A 26,062-nucleotide genomic window follows, 5' to 3' on the forward strand; every position below is an offset into this window, starting at 1 on the left:
TGACATCACACTCAATCAAGTACAATCCCGATAAAGTTCTGACTCGTGACAATGCCACATATGCCATACCCTCCTTGAACACAGAACTGCCAATTTTCACCAATGCACTGTCTACACTTAAACCTTGCGATTTATGGATTGTCACCGCATATGCCAAGCAAACAGGAAACTGCTTACGGCAAACATATAAGTCTTTTACAAGCAAAAACCTAGCAGAGCAACGACCAATTAGCTGTACTTCCTCAATGCCATCAAATTTAATTTTTAAAAATTCAATTCCATCTCTATTTCTGTATTTCTCAAAATCAACAACATTACCCATTGATCCATTTACCAGACCTCTTTCAACATGTAAATTCCTTCTCAAAAGGATACGACAATTTAAGCACACATTCAGAGTCTTTTCAAAACCAGCAGTTTTAGATATAGTCTTCTCTAATGAATCCAATTTAGATTTCAAATTCTCAGACAAAATAATTGTTGCTCCCATATGCTCTATTCTGTCAATAGCTTCCAGTTTCACAATCTCTTGGTTTTCTAAATTCAACATTTTGTTGTTGAAGATGGCACATTCTGCAAGAGTTGGCATCAAACATATTCCAGATTTCTTCTCAGTAATTTTCCGAAAAATATTCTCTGGCAGAACGTCTTCTTCTGGATACAAATTTGACAGTAATTGTGCATGTAAAGCTTCTTTCCCATGCTCGGTCACTTTTCCGATTCTAACATCTTGTAGAATATTCTTATAATCTTCATCCTTCGCTTGACGCATATTTTCACGCAGTTCAGCATAATTGAAGTTTAACCATATATTAACGTTGTCAATGCTCCCTAGGCACTTCCTTGTATCTTCATGTGTAAGTAGTTTAAACACTGGTTGTCCTTTCACTGGTGTCAGCTGCAGAAGATCACCGAAAACAATGATGTGTTTGCCACCAAATAACACATCATACTCTGTTTTAAGAACTTCTTGCATTCTCAAATGCACAAAGGCAAGCATGACATTGGAAACCATGCTTACTTCGTCAATGATAAGAAGTTTCATTTTCCTCAAGACTCTTGAAACTTCACAACAAGCATCTCCAGATAACTTGTGGTATTGTAATTTGTTATCATGCTCCACTGGCAGCATCAGTAGACGATGCAAAGTAATACCTTTAATGTTATGTGCTGCCAGTCCAGTTGGAGCAGTGACAACACAAGACAGCGATGACTCAGTCCTTTTCTGCAAATAACATGAAATTGCTTTAATGAGGAAACTTTTTCCAGTTCCTGCTTCTCCACTCACGTACAGTCGGACAGGCTTCAACGACGTACATGAGCACTCTTTCTTCTCATGACTTAATCCATGATGAATTTGGTTGGTAACTTCGTCATATATTTTCTCTGCTCAACGTTGAGTTGTCTTTCCAAATCTTCTAAGTTAACCGCATCCTCCTGAGCATGTGCCATGGCTCTTTCCACTTCAATCATGGCAGTGGCAGCTTCATTTTCGATAAGTGGTCCTCCTAGTGGATCCTGACTCAATGGAACAGAACTCTGACTGTCCTGAGAACTGTCTCTAGCAATCTCGGCTGCAATTGTTGCTTCCTGCTTGATTTCCGCATTCAACATTTCTAGATATTTTGGAAAAACAGGACATTCTATGGTCTCCTTGGCTGCATTGAAAGAGTCTTTGTAACAGAGGAAATCTCCAAGCAGTTCCTCTTCTGCACGCCAAGGCTTGAAAAGTTGCAAAAGAGCTAAATAGAAAAACTCTTTTCTTTCAGGAGATTCGCCACTCAATTTTCGATGATTTACCAATTGGCATTTTCTTTGCTTGACCAGACATCCCTCATTTCCAATTACAGCATACACTCCTTTATCAATATCTTCTTTGATGTTCCTCTTGAATATGTAATTTTGTAGAACCTCATACAGACAAACATTCTCGAGGTGACTGCTTCTATTTGGATAATATGTATCCAACATGTTGGTCTTCAAAATATCTGTACTGTTTGGCTCCTTTTCCGCCAAATACTCAATTTCCCGTACAGGTTTCAGAACTCGATTACGCGTTGCAGCAAGACCAAGACTTGCCCAAATGATACTCCTAGATTTGGCATAGAGACTTGCTGAAGATAACCGGTCAGAACATTCGTAAGCTCCGATTTCTCGATGCGACAACATCTTCAGACTGAAACTGTACAACTTCTTACTGAGGCTCTTTTCATGGGAAATGTCCTCCCACATATCCTAAAAAATATAAAACAACAAAAACAATTTAAAAAAAAGTTCTTTTCAGAACTACCTCCCATTTATAAAAAATTGCTAGAATGTTTAGCACTCTGGCAACCTCTATTTCTTTTGGTTCGCTTCCCGGTTCACGCGCCGGTACGCGAACCGGAAGCGAAACAGAAATTTATTTAAAAAAAAAAAAGGAAGAGTGAGTATAAGGGAAGGAAACAGAGAGTAATGTTAAAAGAAAGACAGCTAGAGGGAGTAACACAGAGATACTGTTTAATAGATCTATTTACCAAAGAAAAGATGTAAGAGGGTATAATTGAGAAAAACAAAATAGATAAGGAAGTGAAAGAAAAAAAGGAGAGTAGAAGAATAATAAACAAGAGTTTCTTAGAGAATGTGAGTGAATGTTCAAATTAAGAAGAAAAACAGTAAAGAATGTGGAATGAGAGGTAGGGATAGAACCGGACTAAAAGAACAACCCTGAGTGAAAGTGTTAAGAAAACAGTGAGCGAAAGTAAATAGGAATAAAACAAGATGTATGACAGTGACTAAGGTTAAAACATGTGGAATAACAGAGAGAAAAAACAGAAAGCAGAAAAGAAGAAGTGACAGAAAAAGAATAATTGAAACAGCAAAGAAATGTAAATAACATAGTGTGCTTGAACTACAGGGAGAAAGCATAATGAACAAGTAGTGAAAGAGTGATGAGTCAGAGACAGTGAGAGTAATAGAGATGGAGTGAGTGAACAGGAGTGAGGAACTATGAGAACAGAGGGACTGAGAAAAGGAGTGGAAGGAGTAGAGTAAGTAAGTAATAGAAAAAGGAATGAGGGAAGTAGCAAAGGCAGGAAACTGAGGGTTAAAGAAATAAAGCAGTGGAACTAATAGAAGTTAAATGTGATAGAAATGTAACGAAAAGAGTACAAAACACTTACCTTATAATTGTCGTTAACTTAGTCACTTGTTATTTTTATACTTTCAATCTGTGAAAGAAAGAACAAAAATTTGAAAAATATTAAAACATGTATTTAAAAATTAGAAAAGACAAGGGAAAAGATTGAAAATCATCCAATTTTACAAAGAAATAAAGTTAGAGATAAACATGCAGAAAAAAAAAGAGAAAGAAACGGTGATAGAGAGTCAGAGACAGTACAGCTTTGGGAATTACACCATGCATCGGCACATGGAGAGGTGGCATCCTATAAATTATAGTGCTGCGCAGGTACGTGACCTGCAGGAAAACCCCCCTCCTGTGGCCAGTACATCAACCGAAGAGGCAGTGACGGGACCAGAGGCGAGGGAGACGGTCCCAAACATTCAGATGAACTTCAGGGTCGTGAAGCAAGTCGGCATTTTTTGCGGCAAATTAATTTGCTATAGGGAGAGTAGCATCACTTTAATCAACAGAGCTATTGAAAATCATAAATGTCCAAAACGCCCCAGAAAGTAAATCATCTTTATTTTGTGTTGCTCCTGTTGAGCTCTTTATAATGAATGATTTTCGTTCCACCCCAAAAAAAACAAAAAAAATATAAAACCGTTCAAAAAATACAAAAAAAGTAAAAAAAATTCAAAAAAATATATAAAACAACAAAAACAATAAAAAAAAAGTTCTTTTCAGAACTACCTCCCATTTATAAAAAATTGCTAGAATGTTTAGCACTCTGGCAACCTCTATTTCTTTTGGTTCGCTTCCCAGTTCACGCGCCCGTACGCGAACCGGAAGCGAAACAGAATTTTTTTTTTTTTAAAAAGGAAGAGTGAGTATAAGGGAAGGAAACAGAGAGTAATGTTAAAAGAAAGACAGCTAGAGGGAGTAACACAGAGATACTGTTTAATAGATCTATTTACCAAAGAAAAGATGTAAGAGGGTATAATTGAGAAAAACAAAATAGATAAGGAAGTGAAAGGAAAAAAGGAGAGTAGAAGAATAATAAACAAGAGTTTCTTAGAGAATGTGAGTAAATGTTCAAATTAAGAAGAAAAACAGTAAAGAATGTGGAATGAGAGGTAGGGATAGAACCGGACTAAAAGAACAACCCTGAGTGAAAGTGTTAAGAAAACAGTGAGCGAAAGTAAATAGGAATAAAACAAGATGTATGACAGTGACTAAGGTTAAAACATGTGGAATAACAAAGAGAAAAAACAGAAAGCCGAAAAGAAGAAGTGACAGAAAAAAAATAATTGAAACAGCAAAGAAATGTAAATAACATAGTGTGCTTGAACTACAGGGAGAAAGCATAATGAACAAGTAGTGAAAGAGTGATGAGTCAGAGACAGTGAGAGTAATAGAGATGGAGTGAGTGAACAGGAGTGAGGAACTATGAGAACAGAGGGACTGAGAAAAGGAGTGGAAGGAGTAGAGTAAGTAAGTAATAGAAAAAGGAATGAGGGAAGTAGCAAAGGCAGGAAACTGAGGGTTAAAGATATAAAGCAGTGGAACTAATAGAAGTTAAATGTGATAGAAATGTAACGAAAAGAGTACAAAACACTTACCTTATAATTGTCGTTAACTTAGTCACTTGTTATTTTTATACTTTCAATCTGTGAAAGAAAGAACAAAAATTTGAAAAATATTAAAACATGTATTTAAAAATTAGAAAAGACAAGGGAAAAGATTGAAAATCATCCAATTTTACAAAGAAATAAAGTTAGAGATAAACATGCAGAAAAAAAGGGAAAGAAACGGTGATAGACAGTCAGAGACATAAAGAAATTGTAATTGAGTATATTACTAAGAGAAAAAAAAGGAAGATACTTTCAGTGACAGAAAAGAAGGATAGAAGAGAAAACTAAATTGAAGTTGTGTAAGCTACTAAAAGAAAGTGAGTAAGGTAAACTATATAAGGAAAGGGTGAATAAGGAAAAGAGAGTGAGGGAGAGAGGAGACAGAGGAAGTGAAGGAAAGAGTGTCAGATACAGACTGAGTGAGGCAACAAAGAAAGATAAATGAGTGAGGGTGAGTTATACTAACTGATTGCACCACAAAAGGAGAACCCAAAAATATTTAATTTAGAAGACAAAGGGAGGAAAGATGGAAAAGACAAGCGAAGCAGAAGGTCTAAAAGCTGGAAAATAGTGCAAGGGAGAAAAGAAAAAATCAGAGTTCGAATAGGGAAACAAAGGTTGAAAGATAAGTGGAGTTAGAGAACAAGGGTGAAAGAGAATAAAACAAAAGGCAATGTGAGTATGTAAAGAGGATTGATAGAAGGTAGTAAAAGACGAGTGAGCATGAGACAAGATGAGTACAAATTAAAATTCACTATACAAAGTACAGAATTAATTATACATGTTAAATGGTTTATTTTTGCTGTTCTCAGAATATATCAAATTTCACTAAAAACAGTGAGTTGAAGGTATTCATCATATAACAGCGGGGAAAAAAACCCACAATCAAAATGATTGTGTTTAAAAAACCCATATAACATAACCAATCAGAAATCAGAACTCCTCAAAAGTAACTTACTTTCCATGACGTCGAAGGATGTCCTATGAACAGCTTATACTCTGTTGTGCTGTTATTATTTTCTGCCCGCCACTTTCTGAAAGAAAAGCTCCATCGTTTTGACAAATATGTTACATACAATAAATGACTTCTCGCTCTCTACTGCACTTCTCCTCAAGGCCAAATAGTGTAAGAGCCATTTATAACTCTTGGAATTCTTCTAAGCAAATCCTGTCATTTTCTTTTTCCACAACTTTCAGAAAGAAAACGTTCAACATCACTTTCACAATCCTGTACTAGTAATATCTCACCCTTCTTGCTCACTCATGTTGCCCATTTCCTATGACACTGATACTGCTTACTATGAGGCACACTTACACTACCTCTATGACTAGTACAATTATTTAATTCTCTTGATCACTGTTAATCACAAAGCAATTTAAAACAGTATATAAAACTATATCAACTCCTAGAATCATTATAGGCCAGTTACCTACCCTGAATTCTCTCTTCTGAAAACACAAAGTAAGAATATTTTAAGTCAAAAGGCAACATTGTATCATAGTCAAATGGGAATCATTTCCGAAACACCAGCTTTTTATACATTTTAAATAAGCTGTGTAATAAGCGGATGTTGTCAAAGGACCATCATGTCATATAATAGCTGCAGTTACAAATGTTCTTCCTAAAATCAACGACTGTGTAGCCACAACATTTGTAATTAAAGTTGAAAACTTACTTTCATCAGGTTTATATAGTTGGAATTTTAAAATGACATTATAACCAAAAGTTTGTACAAATAATGTTGACAGCATTGCAGACTTATATTACCTCTACTCCATGTTTTGATTGGCTGCTTGAATTAGCTTATTAAAAGAAACAGTTTTTCAGAACTCATTCAAAGTGCTGTTATTTTTCCATGACGTCAAGTGTTATGGTAAGAACACCGTTTGGTTTGGGAAATACTCTGTTGTCCTTTAACTAATCCGTGCCCACCACTTTCTGTAAGAAAACCTTCTTTTTTTTTCAGGAACTACTTAAAACTCAAAAATAACTTTTCACTCTGTACTACACATATCCTCAAGGCCAAATAGTGTAGGAGCCATTGGAACCTTTTGAAATTCCTCAGAGCAAATCCCGAGATTCTTTCCCTAAAATTTTGGTTGTAAAAACACCAGGTAAGAATTTTTAAGGTCAAAAGGCAATTTTTTTTTAAAGTTAAAACAGAATCATTGCAGAATGACCAGCCGTTTCTAGACTTCAAATAAGCTGTGTAATGTCCTGATGTTGTTGAAGGACCGTCATGATATATCATTGCTGCAGTTACAAAAGTACTTCCTGATATTGACAACTGCGAAGCCACAAAATTTTTAATTAAAGTTGTCAATTTCGTTCCATCAGGTCTACATCGTTGGAACATTAAAATGACATACTGGCCATAACTTCGTATAAATAATGTGGACAGCATTGCAGACTTACATTGGCTACACTCCATGTTTTGATCGGCTGCTTTTACTAGCTTATTAAAGGACACTGATTTACTGCCTGGCAAAGTTAAATATATAAATCTTTCTGAGTCTACGCTAGTAGTACTTGATACCCTACAGTTCTCGCAGTCATGCTGCCATTGATAAGAAAGGCCAAACAGATGATCTACATCTACACCTTCATCTTGCAATACATCAAGCATATACATTAAAACTCCTGACAATCTTGCTGAATATTTTGAGAGAATTGCGTTTGACCTGAACATTTGTCTAACAGATTTCGAATTTCAGACACACTTTCTATTTTTGTTCTATCAGTGCTACATTTCTCTAACACAGAATTCAATAAACAGCAAAAACTTTGATCCGAATTGATCACAATCTGTTCTATTAAAGTTTCTAGAGAAAATACAACATTAACCACTACATTAGCATAGCAGTTGACACCAGAACTATTTTCAAATTGAAAACCAACAACATCTTCAACAGAATCCATTTTCTTTCTGCTTATAATTTTGGGTTCATCGACTTTTCGTCTTTTTGCTACTACCTCCCTACTATTGGTCATATTTCTTCGTTTCCGGCCTACCACACGTTTCTCAAACAAAGGATATTGAGGGAAATGTGGCGCAACCTCTCTTCTTCACCTATTGTATTCCTTAACACAATCTAGATCCGCACAAATGTTTGTGACATCACACTCAATCAAGTACAATCCCGATAAAGTTCTGACTCGTGACAATGCCACATATGCCATACCCTCCTTGAACACAGAACTGCCAATTTTCACCAATGCACTGTCTACACTTAAACCTTGCGATTTATGGATTGTCACCGCATATGCCAAGCAAACAGGAAACTGCTTACGGCAAACATATAAGTCTTTTACAAGCAAAAACCTAGCAGAGCAACGACCAATTAGCTGTACTTCCTCAATGCCATCAAATTTAATTTTTAAAAATTCAATTCCATCTCTATTTCTGTATTTCTCAAAATCAACAACATTACCCATTGATCCATTTACCAGACCTCTTTCAACATGTAAATTCCTTCTCAAAATGATACGACAATTTAAGCACACATTCAGAGTCTTTTCAAAACCAGCAGTTTTAGATATAGTCTTCTCTAATGAATCCAATTTAGATTTCAAATTCTCAGACAAAATAATTGTTGCTCCCATATGCTCTATTCTGTCAATAACTTCCAGTTTCACAATCTCTTGGTTTTCTAAATTCAACATTTTGTTGTTGAAGATGGCACATTCTGCAAGAGTTGGCATCAAACATATTCCAGATTTCTTCTCAGTAATTTTCCGAAAAATATTCTCTGGCAGAACGTCTTCTTCTGGATACAAATTTGACAGTAATCGTGCATGTAAAGCTTCTTCCCCATGCTCGGTCACTTTTCCGATTCTAACATCTTGTAGAATATTCTTATAATCTTCATCCTTCGCTTGACGCATATTTTCACGCAGTTCAGCATAATTGAAGTTTAACCATATATTAACGTTGCCAATGCTCCCTAAGCACTTCCTGGTATCTTCATGTGTAAGTAGTTTAAACACTGGTTGTCCTTTCACTGGTGTCAGCTGCAGAAGATCACCGAAAACAATGATGTGTTTGCCACCAAATAACACATCATACTCTGTTTTAAGAACTTCTTGCATTCTCAAATGCACAAAGGCAAGCATGACATTGGAAACCATGCTTACTTCGTCAATGATAAGAAGTTTCATTTTCCTCAAGACTCTTGAAACTTCACAACAAGCATCTCCAGATAACTTGTGGTATTGTAATTTGTTATCATGCTCCACTGGCAGCATCAGTAGACGATGCAAAGTAATACCTTTAATGTTATGTGCTGCCAGTCCAGTTGGAGCAGTGACAACACAAGACAGCGATGACTCAGTCCTTTTCTGCAAATAACATGAAATTGCTTTAATGAGGAAACTTTTTCCAGTTCCTGCTTCTCCACTCACGTACAGTCGGACAGGCTTCAACGACGTACATGAGCACTTTTTCTTCTCATGACTTAATCCATGATGAATTTGGTTGGTAACTTCGTCATATATTTTCTCTGCTCAACGTTGAGTTGTCTTTCCAAATCTTCTAAGTTAACCGCATCCTCCTGAGCATGTGCCATGGCTCTTTCCACTTCAATCATGGGAGTGGCAGCTTCATTTTCGATAAGTGGTCCTCCTAGTGGATCCTGACTCAATGAAACAGAACTCTGACTGTCCTGAGAACTGTCTCTAGCAATCTCGGCTGCAATTGTTGCTTCCTGCTTGATTTCCGCATTCAACATTTCTAGATATTTTGGAAAAACAGGACATTCTATGGTCTCCTTGGCTGCATTGAAAGAGTCTTCGTAACAGAGGAAATCTCCAAGCAGTTCCTCTTCTGCACGCCAAGGCTTGAAAAGTTGCAAAAGAGCTAAATAGAAAAACTCTTTTCTTTCAGGAGATTCGCCACTCAATTTTCGATGATTTACCAATTGGCATTTTCTTTGCTTGACCAGACATCCCTCATTTCCAATTACAGCATACACTCCTTTATCAATATCTTCTTTGATGTTCCTCTTGAATATGTAATTTTGTAGAACCTCATACAGACAAACATTCTCGAGGTGACTGCTTCTATTTGGATAATATGTATCCAACATGTTGGTCTTCAAAATATCTGTACTGTTTGGCTCCTTTTCCGCCAAATACTCAATTTCCCATACAGGTTTCAGAACTCGATTACGCGTTGCAGCAAGACCAAGACTCGCCCAAATGATACTCCTAGATTTGGCATAGAGACTTGCTGAAGATAACCGGTCAGAACATTCGTAAGCTCCGATTTCTCGATGCAACAACATCTTCAGACTGAAACTGTACAACTTCTTACTGAGGCTCTTTTCATGGGAAATGTCCTCCCACATATCCTTCAATTCTGTCTTTTCTTTTTTTGTGATGTAAGATGTCACATACCGAGCCACAGCCATACAGTTATCAGCCACAAACTGTATATCCATGTTAGCATTCCACATGGACAAAATCACTGGGTTGTAGTCATTGATGTACTTGGACTCTTCGTTTCTTTTCAAATTGTATGTATTTTTGGGTGATTTCCTCGTCACATTATGTCGCAGCGAAGACATCAAACTGTTCACTCTTCCTTTAGAAATCACCGGTCGTGGAAAGCCGAAACGACATTTTGTGTAGAACTTGTCCTTGTTTCTGAATTTACGACGACAGTACTTTCCACAACGATGGCTTTGAAAGCGTAAAACTTGTTCTCTTAGGCTTTTGTCTTCCTTTGTCTTTGGAACAGCACATGTAGAATACTGTTCTATGAAACTCATCACTAAGTCATCCGGATCTGTTCCAAATTTGGGTGCATCTTTGATCCATAGCAGCATATGTATATGAGGAGCACCTCTTGCTTGATACTCCTTTCTCCAGAAGAAATCCAACACCTCTCCAAGAGGTGGATTTTTCTTGTTCATGATGAAAGACATCATAGCTTCAAATCTATGATTGAAGTACCTGCATACATTCACTGGATCCAAAGAGCACAGTTCTCCGGGTGTCTTGAATTCGATATTTTCAATGTTTCCATTTGCCTCTCGTAGAAATTCAAGTAAGTCTTCCCAGCCTTACTCGGCACAGCTGAGAGTGAGGAACCATGTGGGAGTTCCTAAGTTCCTCAGCATACATTTTAAATCACCATGACGGCGATACCAGTACTCATTAGTACCACGCTGACATGCCATGAGATTAATCAGGTGAGAATCCAAAATACTGTCTTGCACATTGACTTTATCCATAAAGTCCCTTGCCGAGATATTTTGCATCTGTACACCACTTTTCAAGATGTGTTTCACTGCATATGACAGTCCAGACAGATCACTTTCAAACAGTAGATGAAACAAATAGGGAATGCATTGACGAAACCTAGGATCTTCTGCATACAATCGTAAAGTCCGGTATTCAGAAGCAGGAATTTGATCAGGTCGCTCATCATATCTTCCTCCTTGACCTGTTGGAAATAGCTGTGGGAAACACCGAGCTTCCAAACTTTCCTCCCAAACACTAATGGGACTCCCTTTGGCTTGTTTCATTTGAAACAACTCAACAGCATTCCCCATGACTTCCTTGGAATGCAAAGGATGAACACTATAATGTTCATATATTTCTTCTTTTTTGAGGCTTCTACTTTCTCAATTTGTCCAGCACACAAATCGCTGTCCTCTTCTTCACTTACTTCCTCTTCTGCAACACATACATTCTTATAGTACTCATTGTTTTTCATCAAATACAATGTTGCCTTTTTGACTTTCCTAACATCCAATAAATCTTGCCAGATTTTCTTACTCTTTGTCGGAACCCCATTAACTAAGATAACCAGAGGTTCCTCTTCCACTTTCTCTACTCCAATTGTATTAATGTTTTTCTTCAAATCTAGAGGCAAATAAACAACTCTTCCCTTTAATCCTCTCTGTAAATCTGATGGAGGCAATTTCCCTGTCTTTGGCTCCATTCGTACAATAGCCTGAAAGGGATGGACACTTTGAATCAAAATAGATTCATAAGTATTTAAATCCTTCAATTCAGAAGGAATGTCAACCAATTCCAGATTATTATGAACCGCTCTAGCAGGCATCCGGTTTTGATTTAATTTGTTACAACAATAAGTACACACACGTTGATCCGATCCCAAATCAAAACAATTTTCTACCATCAAGTATGTTGCGAAATCCTTCCATTCACTATTATTTTCCCTTTCACTTTTTGCATATAAATCCACTAACTTAGTCTGATTCTTATAATAAGTGCGTCGACAACACACACAAGTGAAATTAGGCCTCTCACTTGATTTCACCTGAAACGTGGCAATTTCCTTCTGAAAATTATCTGTACTGGAAACCTGTACACACTCTTCCACATTACCTTCTTCTTCTGGGTCAATTTCAACATTCTCCTCTTTACTTGCAAAGTAACAAAACTCAATTTCTTCACAAATATTCTTCACATCCACTTCAGAACCATGCAAAAGAGCACTGCTTAATTGTTTAAGCTTAATTGCTGGACTCTTAGCAAAATACAACATTCTCACTAATTTCCTCACTTTATTATGATGGACTGCCAGCATCCTGAAATGATGAAAAACACTCTGGCATACTCTCCTGGAAAGACAAGCCAGTGAATGACCATGTAAACCTGTCACTTCTCTCACTCTGCATGGATCTAATTCCTGCAACAACTACATTTTCTGTTTTAAACTTTTCTTATTAAATGTCCGTACAAAATCACAAAGCAAATTGATGGAATCCTGTCGCACACTGCAAATACTACTGCACTTCCAGGTGTACACTGACCCATTGACGTCTCCCTAAAACTTCATCACCTAACACCTCTTCTGCCTCTGTTGACACAAGTTTTTCTTTTTCAACTGGACTACCGTCTTTCACCTCATATGCTCGACCACTGGTGTCAACTGCATGCACCAAATCATTGTCCTGGAAGTAACTCTCCTCATTGAAAAATGCCTCACAACTTGAACTATGCATCCATTCTCCTGAAAATACTTCACAAAAATGTGTACGATTAACTATTCTCTTCCATCTACTATTTGTTTTGAATTCATAAATTGCCTTGTTTAGTTTCCTAATTCTATTGATTACCAAAATAAATAACTTTCGCTTCATTTCCAAAGCCTGATCAATAATTTTCTCAACATTTTTTTTTTCTTATAAAAAGCCAGTTTCTGTTGACCTTTCTTTACATTTTTCATCAAATTTACAATTATCCTGTTGCGGAACATTCGTGTACTAATGTCCCTAAATTGATTGTGCCTTCTACCGGCACTCACAGAGTTTTCTCCTGCTCTACCACTAACTTTATTAAGGGGCCTTTCCTTCCTGTTTAAATTGACTCTCTTCTTCTGGACTAAAACATGTTCTGTAGTGATACTTTTTTTTCTGGAAATGTTTCTGAGGAAAGATTTTGTTGTCTTACCCGGAGCTTTTTTGGTGACTTGACGAGTTTTTATTGTAGAGGACTGCTGCAAGCATGTAGTAAGCTGCTGTGTTTGACGTTTTGTAGCCTTTCTCCTCCTTTGCCTCGAAGGCATGTTTTAAGTTTGAAATGATCTGCAGTTGAATCTGTGGTAAAATATAATAAAAAATGTTATTAACCACTATTACCAAACAGTAAATCAATAACAGTCGTCAAAATATTAACACACTAGTTGTCAATTCTACATACAATAATTTTTAGTGCATTGACAAATTTAAAAGTCACAAATAGTAGCAAAGAAATGGAATGCTTCTACATTTGACCTGTGCTCTTTTATATGTGAATCTGAACTAATTTTATTAGCATATTTCACTATTTTATTAAAGACATTTCACACAAGCTTTTTTTGAAGTTGTATTTAATTTTAAATAAAACGGTTAACATGGTTACTTTTCATTTCCAGTAACTTAAATTTATTTTTGAAAGTCTTTATAGTTCCATAGGCTCGAGCAGGTCAGCTTCCCACCCTATGTCATACAATTCTGACAAATCGGCATCCTCATCATATTCATCATCATCCACAGGATATAAATCATCCAAGGGATCTACTTCCACTGACGTTTCAATGACAAGTTTAATGATAAGATCGAGATCAACAGATTGCTCATTATCACTCATGGTTGATGTTGTCGTTATCTTTAAAGAAAGAGAACAACAATGAGATGTTGCAGAGTAAGAGACAAATCTCAGAGACTATAATAGTAAAATTGTTTAACAAGAGTAACATTTTGCAGATATTATTTAGCCATGTCCAGCGATGCTGAGGAGGTGAGGCCTATGTCCAAGTTTTCAGTGAACAGGACTCATCTCTTCTTAACCTTGGATAAGCCTCACCGACTCTGTGTCCCCTGCTCATACTTAAATGTAAAGAGGCAGATTTATGTTAACTGGCGCATCCCCAGGGATGTACCAGTTAACGTGCGCCGCTGCTCTGCCACCCATGGTGTGCCACATTTACAATGCGGAGCACCATGGGGCAAAAACAGCACAGATGCGTCACGCATCTGTGCCGCAAAAGCGGCGCATTGCAGGAATCACGTCGCAAGCGCGACATGACTCCTGCAATGCACAGGGGCAAGCCACACATTGCATGGTGCGCCCCTCTTATGCCTGTTTCAAACAGGCGTAAGGATTTGATTCAGCATTGCGATAAAGCTGACTCAGTGAAATCTTGTAAATTTCACTGTGTTAGTTTTACAGGGCTTTCATGCAAGTGAACGCCCACCCTGCAACAAAACGCCCACATGAAACCTGACGCAGGTTTCATGTGGCGCAGGACTTTACAGCGTGACACATCTGCCTAGATGCATCAAGTTGTAAATATGTCGCAACATAGCGCATCTTTTGCGCCGCCGCTGCGTCACAAAAGTGACGCAACGGCGGCGCAAAAGAGACGCACGGCCATCATAAATCTGCCCCTAACATTTTAAATGATTGGTTCAGGATGCCTATAAGGTGTGGCCTATCCAGAGGTTTGTTTGAGGTGAGGCCTACTCAGGGTTGCAGATGAAATTTAGGCTTGTTGAAGAGTACAGAGGAGATAATATATGTGCAGGCCTACCAATGAAGTGAGTCATGTCCACTGCACTCTTGAACAAAGGCCAGACCTCCTCTGTCTCCCTGGACAGGCCTAAACCTCATCTGCACAATGTGATTCGTAATGTTAGGAAACGCAGGTGATGTAATTGAAAAACGTGCACAATTTATTGCTCATTTCACAATCACATCACCTGTGTTTCCTTTGCTTAGGTATCTCATTGTGCAGATGTAGTCTAGCATATCAAAGAGTACGCAGAAGGTGAGCACTGTATGCAACAACTTTGACACTTACAGAAGCCTCAGGTTCTCCATGCCCCCTAAACAGTCCTAAATGTATACATTTTAAACTGACGGTATCTTGTTGCAGATGAAGTGAGGCCTATCTTGCAACATGGTGCATCTTTTGCACCGCTGCTGCGTCACAAAAGTGACGCAGCGGCGGCGCAAAAGAGGCGCACGGCCATCATAAATCTGCCCCTAACATTTTAAATGATTGATTCAGGATGCCAATAAGGTGTGGCCTATCCAGAGGTTTGTTTGAGGTGAGGCCTACTCAGGGTTGCAGATGAAATTTAGGCTTGTTGAAGAGTACAGAGGAGATAATACATGTGCAGGCCTACCAACGAAGTGAGTCATGTCCACTGCACTCTTGAACAAAGGCCAGACCTCCTCTGTCTCCCTGGACAGGCCTAAACCTCATCTGCACAATGTGATTCGTAATGTTAGGAAACACAGGTGATATAATTGAAAAACGTGCAAATATTTTTGCTCATTTCACAATCACATCACCTATATTTCCTCAGCTTATGTATCTCATTGTGCAGATGTAGTCTAGCATATCCAAGAGTACGCAGAAGATGAGGACTGTATGCAACAGAGCAATGTACATTACTCACCTCCCTTGACACTTACAGAAGCCTCAGTTTCTCCATGCCTCCTTCACAGTTCTAAATGTATATCATTATCATCATAGTGACTATGAAACTCTAGCAGTACATATTGTGAAACCTAAATGTCTTAAAGTAACGATTTTTTAACCGACAAACAAGCAAATTATTCTCCCAGATTGATGGTGAGAAGTGATATATTTATTTAAAGAAGCAGACACCTTTTTGTCATTGTCATAAATGTAAAAAGCATTCCTTTTCTTTATGAACCATTTTCATGTCATAGTTTGAAAACACAGCACAACTCCTATGTACAAGTACACCCTGTCAGTACTTAAATTTGCCAAGCACACATGCGGGCGTATTTACAAGAGCCTTGCACCTCGGACAAATGACTTAAATTTACCAAGCACTCATGAGGGCTTATTTACATGGACCTTGCACCACCTTTAAAGTCACTTTTAACATGGGGAAAATGACGTGAATGTAGCTCATAAGCTTTGTAAATTTGCCCCCATGTTGACTATGAAACTCTTGCAGAACATATTGTGAAACCTAAATGACTTCAAGAAACGAGTTTTTAAACCGACAAACAAGCAAATTATTTTCCCATATTCATGGTGGGAAATGAAATATTCATTTAAAGAATCAGACACCTTTTTGTCCTTCTCATAAATGTAAAAAGGATTTCTTTTTTTTAAAAACGATTTTCTGATCATAATTTGAAAACACACCACAGCTCCTATGTACAAACACACCCTGTCAGTACTTAAATTTGCCAAGCACACATGGGGGCGTATTTACAAGGACCTTGCACCACGGGGAAATGACTTAAATTTGCAAAGCACTCATGAGGGCGTATTTACAAGGACCTTGCACCACCTTTAAAGTCACTTTTAACGTGGGGAAAATGACGTGAATGTGGCTCATAAGCTTTGTAAATTTGCCCCCATGTTGACTATGAAACTCTTGCAGAACATATTGTGAAACCTTAATGACTTCAAGAAACGTGTTTTTAAACCGGCAAACAAGGAAATTATTCTCCCATATTCATGGTGGAAAGTGAAATATTTATTTAAAGAAGCAGACACCATTTTGACCTTCTCATAAATGTAAAAAGCATTTTTTTTTTAAAAAAACGATTTTGTGGTCATAATTTGAAAACACAACACAGCTCCTATGTACAAGCACACCCTGTCAGTACTTAAATTTGCCAAGCACACATGGGTGCGTATTTACAAGGACCTTGCACCACGGGGAAATGACTTAAATTTGCAAAGCACTCATGAGGGCGTATTTACAAGGACCTTGCACCACCTTTAAAGTCACTTTTAACGTGGGGAAAATAATGTGAACGTGGCTCAAAGGCCTTGTAAATATGGCCCATGCTGACTATGAAACTCTATCAGTACATATAAAGTAACCTAAATGATTTCAAGAAACGTTCTTAAACACATCAAGTAACCAAATTATTCACCCAGATTCATGGTGAAGTGACTTAAAATGCCCTAACAGCCATGGGGGTGTATTTACTAGGCCTTGCACCACTTTTGCGTCACTATTAACATGGGGAAAATGACGTGAAAGTGACTCAAAGGCCTTGTAAATATGCCCCAAAAAGGCTATGAAACTCTAGCAGTACATATCAAGAAACCTAAATGATTTCAAGAAACTTTCTTAAACACATCAAGTAAGCAAATTATTCACCCAGATTCATGGTGAAGTGACTTAAAATGCCCTAACACACATGAGGGCATATTTTACAAGGCCCTTGCAACACTTTTGCGTCACTTTTAACATAGGGAAAATAACATGAAAATGGCTCAAACATGAGAGTGTATTTACAAGGCCCTTTCATCACTTTAGCGTCACCTTTAACATGGGAAAAATAACGTGAAAGTGGCTCAAAGTCCTTCTAAATATGCCCCATGCTGGCTATGAAACTCTAGCAGCACATATCAAGAAACCTAATTGACTTCAAGAAACGTTTTTAAACACATTCAGTAAGCAAATTATTCACCCAGATTCATGGGGAAGTGACCTAAAATGCCCTAACACACATCAACGCGTATTTTTAAGGCCCTTGCACCACTTTTGCGTCACTTTTAACATGGCTATGAAACTCAAAGAAACAAAATCTATTTGTAAAACACTTGACACAAAGCAACATTTTAAATACACATCGTTCTTCATAATTTTCTCCCTAAAGCATACTATTCTCTATCTAAATTAAATGAATCTTTTCTCACCTTAGCAAATACTTTTTGAGTTTCAAAACAGTCTCAGACACACACCAATTTTTCTTTAGCAGAGCAAAGGGTATGCACTCCAGAGGCTGCAACCAACAAAGGCACAGAAATGCTGTAATTCATCACACATATCTCTCATGTCACCCAATCAAAACTCTTCCCTCACTTTTTTCAAATCAACACCCTTCCCCCCTCTGCCCTTTCTGCCTTTTTTCCATAGCAACCACCTCCTGAAAGACCTCTCATGTTTACAAGTTCACACAACAATGTTTCAATTGAACTCTGAACTCTCAGTACACCTGCGTATCCAGTGCAATCTTTCATAAAATGATTTTTTCTTGACCACTCAAATTACATCTTTCAAAGAACTCATCCATGCACCCTAACTTTCTGTGTTCAGCAATCAAAATCCACCAATCACTGCTACTGAATCATTAGCACTGAAACTCCACATTTTTTTTCATTACAACTCCTACTGTTTCAACTGCCATTTCATTCCCACACTTCATCTGACTGCAGCAGAACCTCCTCTCACCATGTTTTCTGTCTGGATTGTTGGACATAGTTACATCCACTGGGCTCAAAGGTATGCTGATAACAGAAATTTACACAACCTCAATTTACAAAATGTGGAAATCAACTGGATTGGCCACAGAGGATTAAGATGTCACCAATTGATACCATTGGTGAAAAGCTTTTTGCATTTGCCAAAACCTGACCTGTTAATTGTGCACTGTGGAGGAAATGACTTGGGCACTTTGACTGGGGTAGGTCTGGAAATGCTTTTAAAGGACACCTTTGAGCAATTGATGGCACTTTTTCCTCAAAGTGCCTTGGTATATTCAAATATATGCCAAAGACAGAAATGGAGGTGGTCCAACCAATTTTGTCCACAAATTGAGAAATCGAGGAAGCATGTAAATAAGTCTGTTTCAGCTTACATGAGAGACCATGGAATGGGCTCCATCTACAACAATAACTTGCGTTACTACATGCAAGATATCTACAGAGGAGATGGAGTTCACTTCTCAGATGAGGGGAACAGAATTTTCATCCTGAATTTAAGACTATGTATTGGTACCTACTTATAAGTACCTAGAACTTACACAGAACCCAAAAGCTCTTTTCAGAGCTACCTTAACTATGATTACTCTTTAAAAATGTCAAATGTACCTTTTTTCACTAAATTTCACTTTTGTTCGCTTCCCGGTTCGCTACCCGGTTCGCGTACCGGCAGCTAAGCTCGCGAAAAATGCAATTTTCTTTTCTTTTTTGACATATATGAGCCTCCTCAGCCACCCTTAGAAAACCTAGGGGGTCAGGATACGTCTCCCGTGCCCCCTTATACCCATTTCCCACGTTGTTTTTCCTCCATCTTGTGATTAAATTAGACCGAAAAACAAGATGGCAGACTCCCGTTACGCTACCGGTTAGCTACCCGGTTCGCGTACCTCTACCGCGAAAAAAACAGAATTTTTTTTTTTGCCCCGCGGGACCCTTTAATAGCCCCCTTATCAATCCTAGGGGGTCAGGAGGGGTCTACCTTGCCCCCTTTCATTAATTTCCCCCTTCGTTTTTCTTCACCTCTTGTCTCTCGATCCTACCGAGAGACAAGATGGCGGCCGCTCTGGACTGTTTAGAATGTTGACAGACACCGGAGAGCCAATCAGCTTCGCTTCGCGAAGTTCCGTTACGCGTCAGGTACGCGAACCGGGGCGCTAACCGGAGCGCTGTTACAGATATATATATTTTTTTGAACATTAATTTATCAAAATCCACTGGAGCACATATATTGAGACCTAGCAAAGGCACATCGGGCAAACAATATCTACAATTTTGCCAAGTTTCGTGGAAATCCATTCAGCCGTTCGAGCTAAAAGTGAGTCCAACCGCCCTATGGAAAATTGCATGGGAAAAACGCGTTTTGGGACCCCCCTTTTTTCTTGGCCCCCCCTTGATGGAACCCCCCAAACTTTCAGTGGCTGCTCAGAAACAAAATGTTCCATTTTCCTGAAAATTTCAGCCAATTCCGTCCTCAAACGCCAAAGTTATTCGACATAGAATTTTCAAAAATCCCATAGGAAAAAAATCCTAACTATATATACCTACTGGCGACCGCCAGGAGGTAATATCATATATCATATATATAACACACAGAATTAGCATTAAAAAAACCTTACAAATTCACTGAAAAAACCATAGGTTTTACACCAGTTATAGTTAGCTGGACATTTTACTCATACAAAACCATTGAAATTCACCCGTTATAGTTAGTTGTACACACAGTCATTCGCGCGCCCGCAATCCACTGCTGATGATGTCACATATTACATCATTCATGACATGGTCAGTGACATCACTGATGACATCACTGATGACATCTCAAATGACATCACTGATGACATCATCCAGTGCATGTGGTTTGCTTTGATATTTAAATATGTATTATAAATACACTACTTTGCATTGAAAAATGAGTGGATATATAAATATAAATGTGTGGATGGTGGATTTAGTAACAGTGTCATTGATTGTTTCCTTGACTAATTTGTAGAGTCTCCCTATATATAATGTGTAGTTACTAAACTATGTGAAAGTCTTTATTGCTTTGTCTTAATTGCTATGTTAAAGACTATCTGGCAGATGCATCAAGCAAAATACCTCCCGGTAAAATAGCGAATCGGTAAAACAGGCCGATACCGAACGCAAAACCAGAAAATGCAATGCATCAACCCCAAATCGGAAAAAAATTAAAGAATCGCTAAAATAATCCCCTCGGTAAATTACCGAATCGCAAATCAGACAGTCGGAAATAACGAACACCAAAGCTGACCTCGGAAATACCGAATCGCTAATAAAGAATCGCAATGGAATGCATGAAAAATCGCTAATACCGAAAATTGCCAAAATCGCTATTTTGCATGAGCAAAATAAGGGGAATTTCAAACTGGAGGTAAAGTTATTTGAAGGAATGAAAAAAAAATAATTTAACCAGGTGCTGACAATCAGTAACCCTTCAAAAATGCCCCTGGAAACCCCACAAGTCTTCCAAAATGGCTGCCCCCTACGTGCTTGCTAGGAGGAGGAGGATCAACGCCCAGGCTCAGCGCAGGAGGATGATCCAGGACAGGGTCTTCAGGGTGTGCCTCACATTGCTGGGGCAGACAGAGGAACAGGTGTACGATAAGTACAGACTCAACCGTGCCATGATCATGCGCCTAATAGCAGATCTGGAACCATTACTGCAGCACCAGACCCGTAGGACCAACGCCATAACAGCCCATGTCCAGGTCCTATGCAGCCTGCACCTGCTGGCGTCTGGAAGCTTCCAGGGGGTAATAGCAGAGACCGGAGGTGTGTCGCAAAGCGCATTATCACGCTTGTTCCACCGGTTCCATGCTGACATTTATACATTGCCACATCACCTTCCCCACAACCCCCCAGCAGCTGACCCGCACCAAACGGGAGTTCTACCAGGTGGCACAATTGCCCCATGTGATAGGGTGTGTTGACTGCACGCATGTCCTCATCTGTCCTCCCTCAGCCATCGAATACATCTTCCGCAACCGGAAGTCATATCATTCCATAAATGTGCAGGTCGTGTGCAATGCTAAGCACATCATTACGGACCTTGTAGCCCAATTCCCAGGGAGCACACACGACGCTTACATCTTCCGTCACAGTGGCATCCACAGGTGCCTGATCAACGGTGAATTTGGAGAGGGACACCTACTAGGTACATATTGATGCATCATCGTTCACTCCGTCCCCACATGTATCATTGCATTCATGCTGATGACCATTCTCTCCCCATCCTGCAGGTGCAGCGCTTACGCATTGCGTGAGTATCTACTCACTCCCTACCTCAACCCAGCAACACCTCAAGAGCAGCGCTACAACAGAGCACACATCAGCACAAGGAATGTGGTGGAGTGTACATCGGGCATCCTCAAGAGTCGCTTCCGAATACTGCACAAGACAGGAGGTGCCTTGCGGTACGACCCAGTGACCTGCTGCCAGATCATAGCTGTCTGTGCCATCCTGCACAACATCGCCACCCGTAGGGGGATACCCATAGAGGTGGACGGAGAGGATGAACTACGTGCACAGCAACCCCCCCCCCAGCACCAACAGGCACATGTGCCCAACACAGCAGAAGGGCAACGGAGGCGGATATATATCACATGGCATCATTTCTGAGACAGGTAAGAGAGAGCCTTGACAACATGATCTGGTTTGCAAGGGTTTAATGGTCATGAACACCTGACTGGTGCAGATAAATGTAACACAAACATGATGCAGCTGCAGTAAAAGCTAAACTTAAATTGTCCGTTGTCAACACGGGTGCTGCATGTGGCACTATAGTTGGCCCATAGTTACGTCACCATGGATAGGGAGACATTGCCACATGTCTACCTGCGTTTACCACGTACCCCCAGTCTCCTGTCCCGTAACTCCTCCGCATCTCCACGATAAGTGTCAGTGGCTGTTGCGCCGCGCACACTGCGCCTACTCCCGCTGGTCTCCGGCAAGGAGACGCTGCTCACACTTGCGGCTGCCTCACTCCCCTCATCCACTCCCACACTGCTGACACTGGCAGTTCCAGACTGCAGATGCTCCACTGCAGTAGTCACTCTCTCTCGAGGGCCCTTGCCACATCCCCACAATAATGCCCTAAGTCCACCTACAGGGACACAGACCTGCGGGAGAGCACAGCTGTGCTGTTGCACAGCTTAGTGATGGCCCTATTGGTGGAATTTGTAGTGAGCATGTTCTGCCTGTGCCTCCGGCGCTCACTTTGTTGGCCTATGACTACAGCACGTGTCAGTTCCTTAATGTCATTGTTGCCCACAGCTACGGCTGTGGTGAGCTCACGCACAGTGTCAGTCATGTTGCCAATTCTGTTAGACAGTTTTGTCATGGTGAGATTAATTGCACTCACGTGTCTCCCCTGCAGGCGCTGGACACACAGCATCCGGGTCTCAACGACTCCGTACCCATCGGCCGGATCCACTGGTCTCGCTGCAGCCCTACCCAGGGGCACGGCCCTCTGTCTGACACGCTCACGTGCTGCTGTTTGGGTGGTTGGAGTGATGACAGCCTGGCGTGGGACATTTGGGGCTGCTGTATTCTGCTCCGTCTCCATCTCATGCAGGGAGGGGACATCTGCCCTGCGGCTCTGCGGAGTTGTCCGCATTGGTGGTGGTGGTGGAGGTGGTGTTTTTGTCCACATGGATGGCAGTGGTGGAGGTGGTGTCTTTGTCCGCATGGATGGCGGTGGTGGTGTCTTTGTCCGCATGGATGGCGGTGGTGGAGGTGGTGTCCGCGGTGGTGGGGAAGGGGAGGACATGGCTTCATGTCCCTGTGAGCACTCCGCATCAGAGATGACGAGGTGGCCACTGTCATCTGATTCCATGGGGGATGCATCTGTGTGTGAAACAGTGCATTGTTAATATTTTGTTATTATATGTGGATATTGCATTCTTTTGTCTATATAAAGTATATATTTGGACTGACATTTGGCCCTTTGCTGCTGTTTTCATTTCATTCACCTCTGGGGTCAGACATTCATTCATTCATGTATTGACTACAACTCCCATGGTGCAACACTATGGTGAGGGTATGTGTTTTAGGCACGGCTACATGTGCACTGTGTCTGGCATGGGGGAGTGGGCAGGGATTGACAACACGCTGCATATCTACGCTGCCATGCATCTTACCTTGTCCTCCTTCCGCAGCACCAGAGGTGTCCAGTTGGGTGACCCCCACAACAACTTCAGGTTCTATTGTTGACTCCACTAGGTCCTCCAGGGCTGTGTTCGGTGTCACATTGGATGAGCCCCCACCTGTGCCTGCTGCATCCTTGACCCTCTTAGCAATCCTCTCCTTTGCCCTTTTACGCAGGTCATACCAGCGTTTCTTTAAGTCGTCAATGCTGCGGTGGGTGACTCCGCAAGCATTAACCCTGTCCTTGATGCGCAGCCACATCTTTCTTTTTTCTGCCTCAGGCACCTTCAGCGACAGCTTCCCAAACAGCTTCTCATTATTGCTGCTGACACCCTCAATCAGTATTTCAAGTTCCTTATCAGAGAACTTGCGCTTTCTCTTCCTGGGTGTGTCCGTTCCCTGCTGGGGAGCCTCCTTCTCCATCTTCAACTGCTTGCCTGGTCCTGGTTGCTGCTGGTTCTGTGTAGCTCCTCAGCTCCTGTGCTCTGCCTCCTCCTCTGAGCTCCTCGGGCACTGAATGGAGCATGGGCTGTCCTACTTCCTGGTTGTGATGTCATCAGCCTGCTTCCGATGCGTCGCATCTTTTTACTGATTTCGCAATTACCGAATTCGCAAATATCGATTGGTTTTTGCTAATTCAGTAATTACTAATGATGTCTCGCTATCGTACTTTCGCTGTGGAATACCGATTTTTACCGATTCGGTAATTAATACCGAATCTCTTGATGCATCACGGTTTGCATGTCCTTATTAGCGATTCATTATTTTTCGCTAATAAGGACATGAAATACCGATTTTTGATGCATAGCCCCTATATTTGTTATTGGTTTCTTAACTGAGTATTTGTATGGGTAAATGAATGTCTATGTGGTTTGTTGGGGGTTTTGTGATTGCCAAAAAATGTGTGAATAGTTCATTCAGTACGTATATGAGGTTAAGACTACATGTTATAACAGTTGTTTCAGTGAGTGTATATGTTTATGGGTGTGGTGGTGATGAAATATTTCTCTCAATAGTACATCTCCATTAAACTTGAAAAAAAGGCAGTGTATGTGACAGTTATATCTAATTAAGTGTGCCTAAGACTTAGTGATTGTATGAGTCACTATATGGATAACTGTATACTTGTAATAGTGATTTTATAACACACTAAGTGTGAGTTACTATCTATATAGATAGATGAAGTGGTGTTTGTAGAAGTGTGTAGGTGAGTAAATGTAAGTATGATCCATTGGTTGCATAAGTCAATAAGATGTCTTTATAAGTGAATACAATGTGTGCTGGTGTGTAATGTTGAAACAGGCGTATAAGTATATTTGTTAGTGTTCTGTTAATTATTTACTGCTTATAACACTGAATCTATAGGTAAGTGATTAGCTGTCCATGTAGATCTATGATTCACTGAGTGGATGTTTAGAAAATACTATTGATGTGTCAATGGTTTAAAATAGGGCACTTTCTATTTTACAGTGAGTGAAAAATATACTAGTGTGTGATGAGGTGTATTTCATTGTCACATGGATGATGTCATCAGTGATGTCATTTGAGATGTCATCAGTGATGTCATCAGTGATGTCACTGACCATGTCATGAATGATGTAATATGTGACATCATCAGCAGTGGATTGCGGGCGCGTGAGTTATAGTGAGTACAACTAACTATAACAGGGGAATTTCAATGGTTTTGTATGAGTAAAATGTCCAGCTAACTATAACTGGTGTAAAACCTATGGTTTTCTCAGTGAATTTCTAAGGTTTTTTAAATGCTAATTCCTAACTATAAAGTGTGTGAAACCTATGTTTTTTTCAGTGAATTTCTAAGGTTTTTTAAATGCTAATTTCTAACTATAACGTGTGTCAAACCTGTGGTTTTTTCAGTGAATTTGCAAGGTTTTTTAAATGTTAATTTCTAACTTTAACGTGTGTCAAACCTATTTTTTTTCAGTGAATTTCTAAGGTTTTTTAAATGCTAATTTCTAACTATAACATGTGTCAAACCTATTGTTTTTTCAGTGAATTTGCAAGGTTTTTTAAATGCTAATTTGTAACTATAAAGTATGTTAAACCTATGGTTTTTTATTGATTTTGCAAGGTTTTTTAAATACTAATTTCTAACTATATCAGGTCTGAAACATGTTTTTTTCAGTGAATTTCCAAAGTTTTTAACATGCTAATTTCTGTATCAATTTTTATATTTTTTATATATTTATTTTTCACAAACTGCCTTTGTATATTATAATAGATTGACTGTATCCAGTAATATGCAATGGCACAGCTAATGTTGTATAATTTGGTTAAAGTTTAACAGTATACTGTACATCTTCAATCAACAATAAACACATTGTTATTTATCTTTTTTTTGTAATTTTTTTCAACGTGCGCGCACCTCGCAATTCTTTTTTTAAAAATGTTTTTTTTTCCCTCGGGGTCCTTCAGGGACC

The 26,062-nt window shown here is 39.5% G+C and overlaps 1 protein-coding gene across 7 annotated transcripts in view; it reads left to right on the top strand.

The window, feature by feature from the left end:
• Positions 1 to 26,062, top strand: part of LOC144753804 (uncharacterized) — a 2,685,544-nt gene that overhangs the window by 345,920 nt on the left and 2,313,562 nt on the right. The window contains exon 4 of one of the 7 annotated variants that reach the window (XM_078641379.1): positions 6,702 to 6,849. The exons of the other annotated variants lie outside the window; for them this stretch is intronic. The gene's annotated coding sequence lies outside the window, so the exon portion shown is untranslated. The remainder of the gene's footprint in view (positions 1 to 6,701; positions 6,850 to 26,062) is intronic. 7 annotated transcript variants of the gene reach the window in all.

The sequence above is a fragment of the Lissotriton helveticus genome, chromosome 5_1 (assembly GCF_964261635.1).
Source record: "Lissotriton helveticus chromosome 5_1, aLisHel1.1, whole genome shotgun sequence".
Taxonomy (NCBI): domain Eukaryota; kingdom Metazoa; phylum Chordata; class Amphibia; order Caudata; family Salamandridae; genus Lissotriton; species Lissotriton helveticus.